Here is a 13,638-nt window from a genome sequence, read left to right on the forward strand (position 1 = left end):
TTGTCGTTTTCATTTTGTTATCAATTTGTCACATCCCTGCTTTAGTCATGCATTAGGATTGGATGAACATGTGCATCATGTTTAAATTTCTTTTAAACTTGAAATGGGGCCTAATCAACCCCAACACCCACCCTGAAAATGCTAATTTCCAACAATTGGAATTTCAATGAACCCAAAATGCCCTTCATAAAAGCCCACCATTTTTGGTCTTGTCTAAAACCTCTGCCAAAAATGGTCTTGCAATTTATGGAGCCATTCTGGATTTTTGAACAAGCCATAAGTATTTGAATTTGGGCATTTTAAATGCTATAAATATTTTAAAGTGCTCAAATAATCTTGGAAGCATTTTTAGGCAGTTGAGAATATTCCCAAATGTGCCTCTGAATATTTCCAGAGTTTTTGGAAATGAAATAGTATCTATTCTATTTCAATACACATAGCAGGAAATAAATAAAAGCAAAACAGAAAAGAGAGAGAGAGATAGTTAGAGCTTACCTGGAAGCCCACCAGCCGGCCCACCTAGCTGGCCCAGCAGCCGCTCCACGCAGCTGCTTCACCTAGCCAGCGAGCCGAGCAGGTGCTCGACGGCGAGCACAGGAGCTCGCCATGCCACCTCTCTGCCTGCCTGTCGTCGCCCGCGCCAGCGCGACGCCTCGAAGAGCCTCTGCGGCACCGCCCCGACCCCGTGGACACCTCACACGCGCCCTGTCTCTCTCCCTTGCTCTCTCCCACGATGGCCGACGTTGCCGTAGCCGCACCGTCGCCATAGCCGTGCTCTCCGTCGTCTCCATGCCACGCCACCGTGTCCAGGAGCTTCGCCGCCCTGGAGTTACCGCCTCGTCCTCGTCTTCGTTGATTGCCGCCGGAGATCCCTTTCGCCATCACCACTGCTCCAGCTCGTCCCCTACCTCACCGTTTAGATCGTCGCAACCGCTGTGAGCTCAGCTACATTCCCATCCTCTTCGTTCTCGTTGTCGTCCCCTGCATCGACTGCACGAAGCTCACCCGCACGCGCCGCCATCTGCGTCGTCGCCGGTCATGCTCCGGTGACCATATGGTCCTGGGCTTGTGTCCAACACACTCCCCGCATCGCGTAGGAGCCGTCGATGCTAGCGCCGCCCCGCCTAGGACACTGCAGCAACGAGCCCGAGCTCACCCGAGCTCCGACAACCACCAAGGTCATCGTCGGCGTCGTTCCCGGCCTCCCCGAGCTCCACTTCCACCACCAAACGATGCGGCTCGCTTCCATCTCCCCGTAGATGGTCTCGGCTGCCCGTTTGGTCGCCGGAGACGCAAACCCGAGCCCCTCCGCCGCGTCTGTCGTCGTCGGTGTCAAGCCGCCAGCGAGTTGACCATGTTTTGACCTATGGACTGATGTGTGGGCCCAAATTTACTTCCCCCTGAGCCTATGATAGGTGGGGCCCACCTTTTAATTAGTTTAGGATTAGTATTAACTAATTTTAGTTAGTTTAGGTCACTGACATGTGGGCCCAGGCCCCACTGATAGTTAATTAGTACTAACTTAACTCTGTTAGTTAGCTGAGACACTGACAGACGGGGCCCACCAGTCAGGTTTGACTAGCCCTAGCGCCTTTGACTCGCTGATGTCACAGTGACGCAGTGCTGACGCAATTATTCATTTTCTGAATTTATTTTTATATAGGAAATTCCAGGAAATAGCCAAAACTTCTAAAAATCATAGAAAATCAACCATAGCTCCAAATCAAACAAATTATATATGAAAAATGATTAGAAAAATTCAATATATCCATATGTAATGGTTTCATGCATGACAAACCACTTTAACCTTGCTGTTTAGGTGAAACAAGCTAACACACTTATTATGCATAAGAACTTTAACTTCCATTTGAATCTTTGGTTCAAATGGACCCATTTCAACTTGTTTCACATTGCATTAGGCAGGACACATCATTTTTCCATGTCATAGCATGCATCATATTGTTGCATATTGTCATGTGTTGATTATGTTCTGTGTGTCCCTCGTGGTAGGTTCTGCCTCCGAGGATATCTCCGAGTATCCAACTGAAGGGTAGTACCCTACTACCACTCCATCAGGCAAGCAGCCCCATTGATCATATCGATACAATCCCATGCTCTTGCCTCTGCTCTCATTTACTGCATTAAGACAACATCGTTTCAAACTACTGTGTGCTACGGTAGTTGAACCCTTATCCTCTGCATGACCTGTCATTGCCACAGTTACTAGATGAAACCCACTAGCATGTGTAGGAGTTGATTGAGCCATGTTTGTGTTTCCTACCTTGCTATGCCTGCTATGCTTAGAGTTGTGTCAGGTCTGGTTCATCTGGGTGATGGGCTAGAGTGAAATGATTATGTCGGTAATGTGAGGGATGTGTTGAACATGTTTTGGTAAAGGTATCGATGAGAGGCCATGTAGGAGTACATGGTGGGTTGTTTCATTGAGGCCGTCCCTAAGAACTGAGATCTGTATGTGTGATTTAAGATTCAGTTACTACCATACATTGGGCCCGAAACCAATGGACCCTCTCGGCTTCTTAATCACTCTAGTACTCTGTCAGGAGTTGCAATTAGTTTCTGGTGTTTGTAGGTTATGTGTTGGCGGCCGTGCGTAGCGCTGACCCTAGGGGTGGGCTATGTTGCGGTAGATACACCGTGGCACGGTGTATCGAGTCACCCGTTTGGTGTCTCGGGAACCCTGTTCACATCGTTCGGGGCCGTATGTGAAAACCTCGGCCGGACTCCCTGCGGATAGAACCTGGATAGGCGATAAACCTGGACTAGAGACTTGAGTGTTTAGGTAGGCCATGGCCGACACCCTCGTTGGGCTTCCGCTTGAAGGTTGCCGAGTACATGTCGTGTAAACGGCGGTAAGTGGTTAGAGCATGTATGAAGAAGTACACCCCTGCAGGGTTAACATCTTCTATTCGAATAGCCACGTCCGCGGTAAAGGACTACTTGGTTGCCTATACAGTTCATAGACAAGTTAATGGATACTACTAAAAGACTCAAGATAAGTGTGAGTACCGAGGATGGCTCTCTCGTAGGATGACGAGGGAGGATCCCCGGTGGAGTATTGTGTTGGTGATTAGCGGACTCGTGTGCGAAAACTATTTTACTAGTGGAGTCTCGTAGGATAGCTTAGCCAAGAGTCAAAGCTGGCTTGCTGCAATAACTCCACCACCTTCTTGAGAATGAGCATGTATAGTAGGTTCTGATGTAAGACTTGCTGAGTACCTTTGTACTCATGTTTGTTTAATTACTGTTTTAAGACGACAACACCGCCCCCTCCGATGGGTTTTATGTAGATCTCGACGTCGATGAGTGACTTGCCACCCAGGTGGTGATCCTGGCCATGGAGGGCCCTATGTAGATAGACAGGCTTCGAGAAGCCTTCTTTCTTTCTAGTGTCTGTACCCAGACTATTTGCTTCCGCATGTGCTTGTATGCTTGTATGACTTGAGTGTCGGGTCATGTGACCCCTACCTGTATTAACATGTTATGTATGGCTCTCTGGAGCCTTTAAATAAAGTACTCGATGCCACCGATGCCGAGATGACGCAACCAATTGAAGTGTCGCTGAAGAAGAAAATGATGCAGCACCCGGTCTACTTTGTTAGTTCCCTCCTGTAGGGGGCTAGATCGAGGTACTCCGGTGTGCAGAAACTGCTCTTCGACCTTCTTATGGCCTCGAGGAAGCTGCGTCACTACTTCCAGGCGCACGAAATCACTGTCGTCACTCGCCTCCCCCTGCAACGGATATTGCACAATCCAGACGCAATAGGAAGGATCGTGGAGTGGGCACTGGAACTGTCCAGCTTTGGCCTCAAGTTTGAGAGTACCTCGACGATTCAAAGCCGAGTCCTGGCGGAGTTCGTTGCAGAATGGACCGCGATGCCTGACGAAGAAACCCAAGAGACTGCTCTCCCCGGCAAGGAGGCAAGTTGCGACTGGATCATGTACTTTGATGGAGCTTTCTCCTTACAGGGCGCCGGGGCTGGCGTACTGCTTGTCGCGCCCACCGGAGAGCACCTCAAGTACGTGATCCAGATGCACTTCCCCAGGGAGGTGTCAACAAAGAATACTGCTGAGTATGAAGGGCTGCTTGCCAGTCTTAGGATCGCTGCGGACCTCGAAATCAAGAATGTCGTCGTCAGAGGTGACTCGCAACTTGTCGTCAAGCAAGTCAACAAGGATTACTAGAGCCCGTTGATGAAGGCCTACATCGATGAAGTGAGAAAGCTGGAAGAGCGTTTTGACGGTATACAGGCAGAATACGTTCCCCGAGCGGAGAATGATATCGCCGATTACCTGTCAAAACGCGCTGCTCTCAAGCTACCTATGGAACCAGGTACCTTTGTGCTTCGGCTAACTCAGCCATCCGTTGATCCATCAACAGAGCAGAACAAGAGGAGAAAATCAGGGCCCGGCAAGTACTTTCCCGCCGAGCTCCCCGGAGCCGCCGACAAGGATGTTGCCGGAGACACTGAGCCCGCCACGGGACGGCTAGCTCCAACAGAGCATCAAGCTCTTGCCATGGAGACAACCACTCCGATAGCTGAGGAAATGCCTTTAGTCCTCGCCGTCGAGCCCCAGGCTCTAGCGTGGGCACAACATACCATCCGATTCCTCCAAACAGGGGAACTTCCTGAGGAGCAGGAAGAAGCGGAAAAAGTAGCCCGTCGCTCTACTATGTACCAGTTCGTCGATGACGTCCTGTACAGAAAGAGGCCGAACGGCGTGAAATTGAACTGTATCCCTCGAGAGGAAGGACTGGGTCTATTGGCGGAGATACATGGAGGCATATGTGGATCCCACATCGGGTCAAGGGCCCTTGACGGCAAAGCGTTTCGGCAAGGCTTCTTCTGGCCCACCGCCCTCCAGGATGCGACGACACTAGTCACCAGGTGTGAAGCGTGTCAGTTCCATTCAAAGAAGCTTCATCAACCAGCTCAAGCCCTTCAAACCATTCCTCTCTCCTGGCCTTTCTTGGTTTGGGGGCTCGACATACTAGGCCCTTTCCCCCGCGCTGTCGGGGGCTTTGAGTACTTGTACGTTGCAATCGACAAGTTCACAAAGTGGCCAGAAGTGGAAGTAGTGAGGAAGGTCACAGCACAGTCAGCCGTCAAGTTCTTCAAAGGACTGGTGTTCCGTTTTGGTGTACCCAATAGGGTTATCACCGACAATGGCACGCAGTTCACAAGCCACACCTTCATGCAATATATTGAAGACCTCGGCAGCAAGGTCTGTTTCGCTTCTGTTGCTCACCCACGAAGCAATGGTCAAGCTGAGAGGGCAAATGCTGAAGTACTGCGAGGCCTGAGGACAAAGACCTTTGACAGACTGCACGAGAGTGGAAGGCGCTGGATTGATGAATTGCCGGTGGTTCTTTGGTCACTCAGAACGACACCAAATCGAGCCATCGGCCAGACACCCTTTGCCCTGGTATACGGGGCAGAAGCAGTTCTCCCCATGGAACTCATATACGGGTCACCTCGAGTACTCGCTTATGACGAGCTTGAGCAAGAGCAATTGCGGCAAGATGACGCAACACTCCTTGAGGAAGATCGTCTTCGGGCGGCTGTGAGAGCAGCGCGCTACCAGCAAGCCTTGTGCCGCTACCATAGCCGCAAGGTTCATGCCCGAAGCTTTGAGGAAGGCGACCTTGTTCTTCGGCGCGTTCAATCGGCCAAGAATTCCAACAAGTTGACGCCAAAGTGGGAAGGCCCTTATCGGGTAATATGAGTCACCAGGCCCGGCGCAGTCCGCCTGGAGACCAAAGATGCCGTTTCGGTGAGTAACTCCTGGAACATTGAGCATCTTCGCAAGTTTTACCCATGAGGCGCGGCTTGTCGGGCCCCCCGGCAATCCACCTTTTGTACGAGCCTTGCCGATGACGCATGTAACCCTCTGTACAAAGCCAGGCGCAGACCCTGACCATAAATAAATGAAGCGCTGGCGCCCTAAGTTATAGCATGCATGCTAGGTCGAGTCTCGTCCTTGGTTAGGGTTGATAGTGCTTAGCGGCGACTAACCCCTAGCTTAGAGGTCGAGTGTGCGTCTCTTTGTCTTTCTTTTGTCTTCTTTGGTTCACAGGACACACAGATATCCGTGCCGAACCACTTGGGGAGAAAAAAACAGGAACAGACCAGCATCTAGCCCCCGGCAAGCCAGTATTGCCGGGGGCCGCAAGAGCAAAGATTCACCCACGGCGAACCAGGGTTGCCGGGGACTGCAGCTTCAGATAAGTTCTTCATCCCTTATCATGCATTCCATTATGGACTGAGGTATGTGAAACCTCGTTTTCCCCTAAGCTATCGTGCTCCCATAACTCTAGGCCCTAGGGCTCGTTCCTGGGGCCAAGTTTGGCCGTAGTCACGGCAGCGAAAGGATGAAACAAGGAGCCTGAACCCGCCTCATCCCTGCCTCCGCCACAGGCGTGAGGAAGGTCGAGCGAAGTGGGGAGACAGCAAGGCCTGTTGCCGGGCAAGGAAATGTTTATCTTGAAGATATCAAGGATTTACTCCTTGTTGTGGGTTCCACCCGCAAACAAATGACCCGACAAGCATCCCTTTTTCATTAAAAAACATTCCACTCAGGTACAGTCCATAGGGAATGAAAAACATGAATGATGGGATTACAAGTTTTAAATTCAACAAAGGCCTGAAGGCTTACAAACTAAAAAGAGATAAGGTGCCCGTAATCCCTTTCTTGTCCCTCTCCTTAGGAGGCGGGTCAAGGAGGCGAAAGGGACAAAAGGAGCGCCTAGGTGAGCTATGGGTGGCAGAAGACACCAAGAGAACATCTTGGTGGCCGTCCAAAGGCTGGGTGGTGATGGCGGCGCCGGAAGCAGAGCTCAAAGACGAGGCGGCAGGACGTCAGCACGCGTCGAAGGCGTCAGTGCCCGCGTACTCCGACTTGAGGCCTTGCCGCCTGCCCTCTTCCTCTTCCGCAGCCTCCCAACGCCAGCCGCCCAAGGAGATGACCCCGAGAAGTTCAAGGAGCCAGCAACACGGATGATGGGGTCACCGGTGCCGCACGGAGCGGCACCCGACACCTAGTCGGACCCGTCATCCTGCCGCCTACTACCCTCGTCGTCGCTGCCGCTGTCCTCCTCGTCACTCCCGCCCAAGGAGGAGTCTTCACTATCAGAAGAGCTCTCCGCGCAGCACCTTGCACGGGTCCCAAAGCACCCGAAGACCTTGACGGAGAGAAGGCCACCCTCCATCAGCTTAAAATGGAGAGTGAGCCCCTCCGTCAAGCGGTGGATATGAGCAAACGTCTTCCATCCCTGACAAAGATACATCACGTGAGGGGCAGGGAAGTCGACGCGGACCCGCGTGCCACTGATCCCGCAGCCCCTCATGTGCAGCCGCAACGATTCCGGCCAGCTCCATCTCCCGCGCAAATGGAGTCGGGAGACGAAGGCGACGGCGCCGCGGCCGGCGCAGCCTGACGAAGAACTCACAAGGTTCATCCCCAACATGGCCCTCCATTGGAGGAGAAGCTGCTGGCGGAGGCGAGGCCGGCGCGCCGCCCCGTCCTCCTCTTCCCCGAGCGCCCCGGCCTCACCACGGCCTCGCCCCCTCCCCCTTCCCCTCGCGGCTAGCTCTGCCATCGCAGGCGCATGAGAAGTAGGGACGCGTTATCGAGCGGCGACCCTCACCGCCACTGTTGAAGGACCGGGATTCCCTCTCTCCATGACAAATGGAAGGGAGGAGCAGAAGCTGAAGGAAGAAGAAGATGAAAGAATGCGGGACGCCATCCCCCCCTCCCGCTCTTTATAAAGGATCGGGGTTGGGGCTCGGCCGCCGCGCTCGGACAATCAAGATACGGAAGGCGCAGGGAGCCAGGACCGACCCGCCGCCCCAACCAGCGACGATCCAGTTTCCCGCCTCCACCGTTTGCCACCCCAGGCGCATGGGGACACGTGGCGGACGTGCAGAACCAAGGGGACGGGTGAGACGACCACTCCCCACCCCGTGATCGTGGGAAGCGGACGCCTTGAAGACCGCGCCTCAGCCACATTCAGTAAATGGGCCGCGCCTCCATGCCTCCCTCTGTTTATGGGGAAGGCGCGAACCGCCCCTTTACTATGATGTGACGCATGCCTGCGGGAACCAACCCCACGCATGCCGCCCACGTCACACGCGCCTCCCCACGCCGCGCCATGCGCAGGAGTCGTGGGAAGCGCGGCGCGTGCAGAACCTTACCGCGGTAAAAACCGCCCCGCCTGCCCGCGCACCGTTTTTGGGCCTAGCCCAACAACGCGTTGCACTTATGTGTGGCCCAGGCCCGGGGGCTCCTATCGGTGTACAAAAAGAGGGGTACACTTTTTGTACCCCTATAACTGTGCACGGGCAGTCTGAGCCACGGGCACCACCACACCAAGCAAGGCAAGGGAGGTGAGCCAGAGTAAGACCGAAGCTCAAGAGAACTAGAACAACGCCAAGGCCAAGACCACGAAGAGCAAAGGGGACGAAGCGGACTCCCCCGGCAAGACCCTTGTCGGGAGACAGTTCTAGCAGCCCCGGCAAGACCCTTGCCGCGGCGACTCGTCCCGCGCCTACGGAGCAAACCACCCTTGAGTCCACTGTCCCCAAAGGGCAAGGATTCGGGAGACATCCCCGTGGCGGCATGCAGATCTTTGTGAAGACATTCAAGATCAGATACGCACTAAGGAGACAACAACCCTTGGTGGGATCCCAGCCGAGGAAGACCACAAGGCCCCCGGCAAGCGCCTTGTCGGGGATGACAGCAGGCGCCCCGGCAAGGCCCTGACCGAGGACACCCGCAGGGCCACCATCAGGCCCACACCGACTAAACCTCCACCGTCGTTCGCATGTAGCTGCCGACCCAACCAGCTGGGCAGGCACCTGCGTGGCGGCATGCAGATCTTCGTGAAGACCCACCACTGCGCCACCTCAGCTGCCTGCCTACCTACGTGGCATCGCAGGCGTCGCTGGCCAGGGCGCATGTCGACACAAGAAGGAGCGGCGACGGATGAGACATGTTTCTCCCTCGTCCCCGATAAAGCAAGGACACCTAAACAAGACGCATTAAATGCGCCTTGTCATGTAATGCGAGGGATAACCTCGCATCACTGTACCCTTTCCACCTCCTGTGTGCCACTGTGGCAACCCCTTTTTCTATAAAAGGAGGCCCGAGGCGACCATAGGAAGGATTCGGCTTTTTGGAGCTCCTCACGCCCCATAGCTAGCTCAAGAACACAGATATACAATCCACCAAAGAAGGAGTAGGGTTTTACGCATCCTCGCGGCCCAAACCTGGATAAACAAACCGTGTGCTATCTGTTTGATCCGCTCTTCTCACGACCCCGCGCCCTGCCAACCACAATAGGGATTCTTGTGATCCCATAGGTGTCGTTCCCACCGACACCGGGTGTGGATTCCAAGCACGGCACTGCCACCCAGGTTCATTCCAAGGCCATCCTTTGAGGCGCCTCGTCCCAACCAGCAGTTTGCACCATCCAAGCCCTATGGTGGCCCCGCTGCTAATGCTGCTCCACGCCCCAATGTTGTGACATGTTTCAAGTGTGGATAGCCGGGTCACTATAGTCGAGAGTGTCCCCAGAACAACAACCCCAATCAGTCTGGAAAGTCCGTTGGTCGTGGTAAGCCTGCGGGAAAGGCATTCTACGCCAAGCCGGTCACCACTGCACGTGGCCATGTCAACTATGTCTTAGCCGAGGAGGCTCATGAGGATCCTAATGTCGTCCTTGGTACGCTCCTTGTTAATTGCCATCCGGCATCTGTTCTTTTTGATACTGGAGCATCTCATTCATTCATATCCGAGAACTATGCTCGATTGCATAACACGACATTCTGTGACATGCCCACTTCCATGGTAATTCAAACTCCGGGTTCCAAATGGCAAACTTCTAGAGTAAGCCATGGGAACGAAATTCTTGTTGATAGACTTGTCTTCCTTGCATCCTTAATAGCTCTCAAGTCCTCGGACATTAACATCATCTTGGGTATGGACTGGATGTCAGCTCATTACGCTAAGATTGATTGTGCCACTAGAACCGTTCAACTTACTCACCCATCGGGCAAGACAGTCAATGTCTTAACTCGAGTGGCCAAGCGCCAGCTTTACTCCCTAAATGCCAATCCCCTTCCAGACCTTGAAGATATTCCGGTAGTCTGGGACTTTCCGGATGTCTTTCCAGAAGAACTGCCAGGTGTTCCACCTGACAGGGATGTCGAGTTTGTGATAGACCTTGTTCCAGGAGCCGTTCCAATTTCTAGAAGACCCTATAAGATGGCACCCTTAGAACTAGCCGAGCTTAAGAACCAACTCGATGATTCCTTGAAAAAGGGTTTCATCTGTCCTAGTTACTCTCCTTGGGCTTGCCCCGTCCTCTTCGTCAAGAAGAAGGATGGAACGGATCGGATGGTTTTAGATTACTGACCTGTCAACTTGGTCACTATCAAGAATAAGTATCCGCTTCACAAGATCAACGATCTGTATGATCAGCTCGCTGGATCCTCAGTCTTTTCCAAGATGGATTTGAGGTTGGGCTACCATCAAATCAAAATCAGAAACGGGGACATTCCCAAAACGGCCTTCGTTACTCGTTATGGCCAATATGAGTACACCGTTATGTCCTTCGGTTTAACCAATGCCCCAGCCACCTTCTCTCGGTTAATGAACTCGGTCTTCATGGACTATTTCGATAAATTTGTCGTCGTTTACCTCGATGACATACTCATCTACTCCAAGAATGAAGAGGAACATGCCAAACATCTAAGGCTGGTGTTGACGAAACTTCGAGAGCATCGCCTTTATGCAAAATTCTCCAAGTGTGAATTTTGGTTGCCAAAAGTGACCTATTTAGGCCATGTAATCTGTGGTAAGGGTATTGCTGTCAATCCCGAGCGAGTTCAAGCCGTCCTTGATTGGACTCCACCTGAGACGGTCAAGCAAGTTCGGAGCTTCCTTGGCTTAGCGAGCTATTGCCGCCGCTTCGTCGAGAATTTCTCCAAGGTTGCTAAACCTCGAACTGAACTCCTCAAGAAATATAAGAAGTTCGAGTGGACCCCACAGTGCGAGTTCAGCTTTCAGGAACTGAAAAGACGCCTCGCATCTGCTCCCGTACTGGTACCACCAGATTTCTCCAAGGACTTTATTATCTATTGCAACGCCTCGCGACAAGGACTAGGTTGCATACTCATGCAAGATCGTCAGGTAATTGCCGATGCTTCACGGCAATTACACCCACATGAGGAAAATTATCCCACACATGATCTAGAGCTTGCAGCTGTAGTCCATGCACTCAAAACTTGGCGACATTACCTTCTCGGTAATCATTGCGAGATCTTCACCGATCACCAAAGTTTGAAATATATCTTCACCCAACCGGATTTGAATCTCAGACAACGACATTGGGTCGAGTTGATCTCGGATTACGACTTAGGAATAACTTACACCCCGGGCAAAGCCAATGTCATGGCTGATGCACTAAGTCGTAAATCCTATTGTAACAACCTGATGTTACAACAAAGTCAACCACTTCTCCATGAGGAATTTTGTAAGCTTAATCTTCACATTGTTCCTCGAGGATTCCTATCCACCCTGGTGGCGAAACCTACCCTTACGGATCAGATCATCAAGGCACAGAAGGTAGATCCGGGAATCTCCCGTATTAAGAGAAACATTAAGAAAGGAGTCGCGAATTGTTTCTCCATTGATGATCAGGGTGTCGTATACTTTGGAAACCGCTTAGTGGTTCCCAAGGCACGAAACCTGAGGCGGCTGATCCTTACATGAATCCCCTCTCACCATTCATCCCGGTAGTACTAAGATGTATCAAGACCAACACCAGAGGTTTTGGTGGACTAGGATGAAGAGAGAAATTGCTCAATACATTGCTAGCTGCGACGTCTGTCGTCGTGTTAAAGCAGAGCATCAACGGCCTGCTGGCACCCTTCAACCTTTGGCTATTCCTGAGTGGAAATGGGATAAAATCAGTATGGATTTCATTACTGGGTTTCCCAGGACAAAGAGAGGGAATAATGCCATCTTCGTCGTGATTGACCGTCTTTCCAAAGTAGCCCACTTTCTACCTGTTCGTGAGAGTATCACCGCTAGCCAGCTAGCTGATTTATACATCTCCCGAATAGTATCTCTTCATGGTGTCCCATTGGAAATTAACTCAGACCGTGGGAGTCTCTTCACCTCTCGATTTTGGGAAAGTTTCCAAAATGCTATGGGAACTCGTCTCTCTTTTAGCACCGCCTTCCATCCTCAATCAAGTGGTCAAGTAGAGCGAGTCAATCAAATTTTGGAAGATATGCTCCGAGCTTCTATCATCTCATTGGGAATGGGTTGGGAGGAATGCCTTCCATTCGCGGAGTTTGCTTATAACAATAGTTATCAAGCTAGCTTGGGAAAAGATCCTTTCGAGGTTCTCTATGGACGAAAATGTCGAACGCCTCTTAACTGGTCAGAAACCGGGGAAAGACAACTCTTTGGCCCGGATATGATTCAGGAAGCAGAAGAGCAGGTTCGCGTTATTCGTGAGAAATTGAAAACAGCCCAATCTCGTCAAAAGAGCCAATATGATCGTAAACATAAGCTCATGACTTATGAAGTCGGCGAGAAGGCTTACCTTCGGGTTACTCCGTTAAAGAGAACCCATCGTTTCGGTATCAAAGGCAAATTGGCTCCTCGTTACATTGGACCCTTTCGCATTCTTGCCAAACGAGGAGAAGTTGCCTACCAATTGGAACTACCTTCGCATCTTTCCAGAGTTCACGATGTCTTCCACGTTTCTCAACTCAGGCGTTGCTTTGCGGATCCTATCCGTGGAGTGGACCACGAAACGCTTGATCTACAAGATAACCTCTCATATCGGGAATATCCTGTTTGTATCCTTGATCAAGCCGAGCGTACCACTCGACGCCATAATATCAAGTTTCTCAAGGTTCAATGGTCACACCATTCCGAGAAAGAAGCCACTTGGGAAAGGGAGGATCGTCTTCGACTCGAGTACCCCACCTTCTTCCCGGAGGATTCTAAATCTCGGGACGAGATTCTTTTGAGTGGGGGTGAGTTGTCACATCCCTGCTTTTAGTCATGCATTAGGATTGGATGAACATGTGCATCATGTTTAAATTTCTTTTAAACTTGAAATGGGGCCTAATCAACCCCAACACCCCCCTGAAAATGCTAAATTTCCAACAATTGGAATTTCAATGAACCCAAAATGCCCTTCATAAAAGCCCACCATTTTTGGTCTTGTCTAAAACCTCTGCCAAAAATGGTCTTGCAATTTATGGAGACATTCTGGATTTTTGAACAAGCCATAAGTATTTGAATTTGGGCATTTTAAATGCTATAAATATTTTAAAGTGCTCAAATAATCTTGGAAGCATTTCTAGGCAGTTGAGAATATTCCCAAATGTGCCTCTGAATATTTCCAGAGTTTTTGGAAATGAAATAGTATTTATTCTATTTCAATACACATAGCAGGAAATAAATAAAAGCAAAACGAAATGCGGTAAATGGCCCGAATATGCGAGGGGGGCGAGAAAGGCAACACAATAACCTACCCCCATTATTGAAGTTTGTTTTTTCTGGAAAGAAACAATTTTTTATAAATAAGGAATTTTC

The sequence above is a fragment of the Triticum dicoccoides genome, chromosome 5A, assembly GCF_002162155.2.
Source record: "Triticum dicoccoides isolate Atlit2015 ecotype Zavitan chromosome 5A, WEW_v2.0, whole genome shotgun sequence".
Lineage (NCBI taxonomy): Eukaryota > Viridiplantae > Streptophyta > Magnoliopsida > Poales > Poaceae > Triticum > Triticum dicoccoides.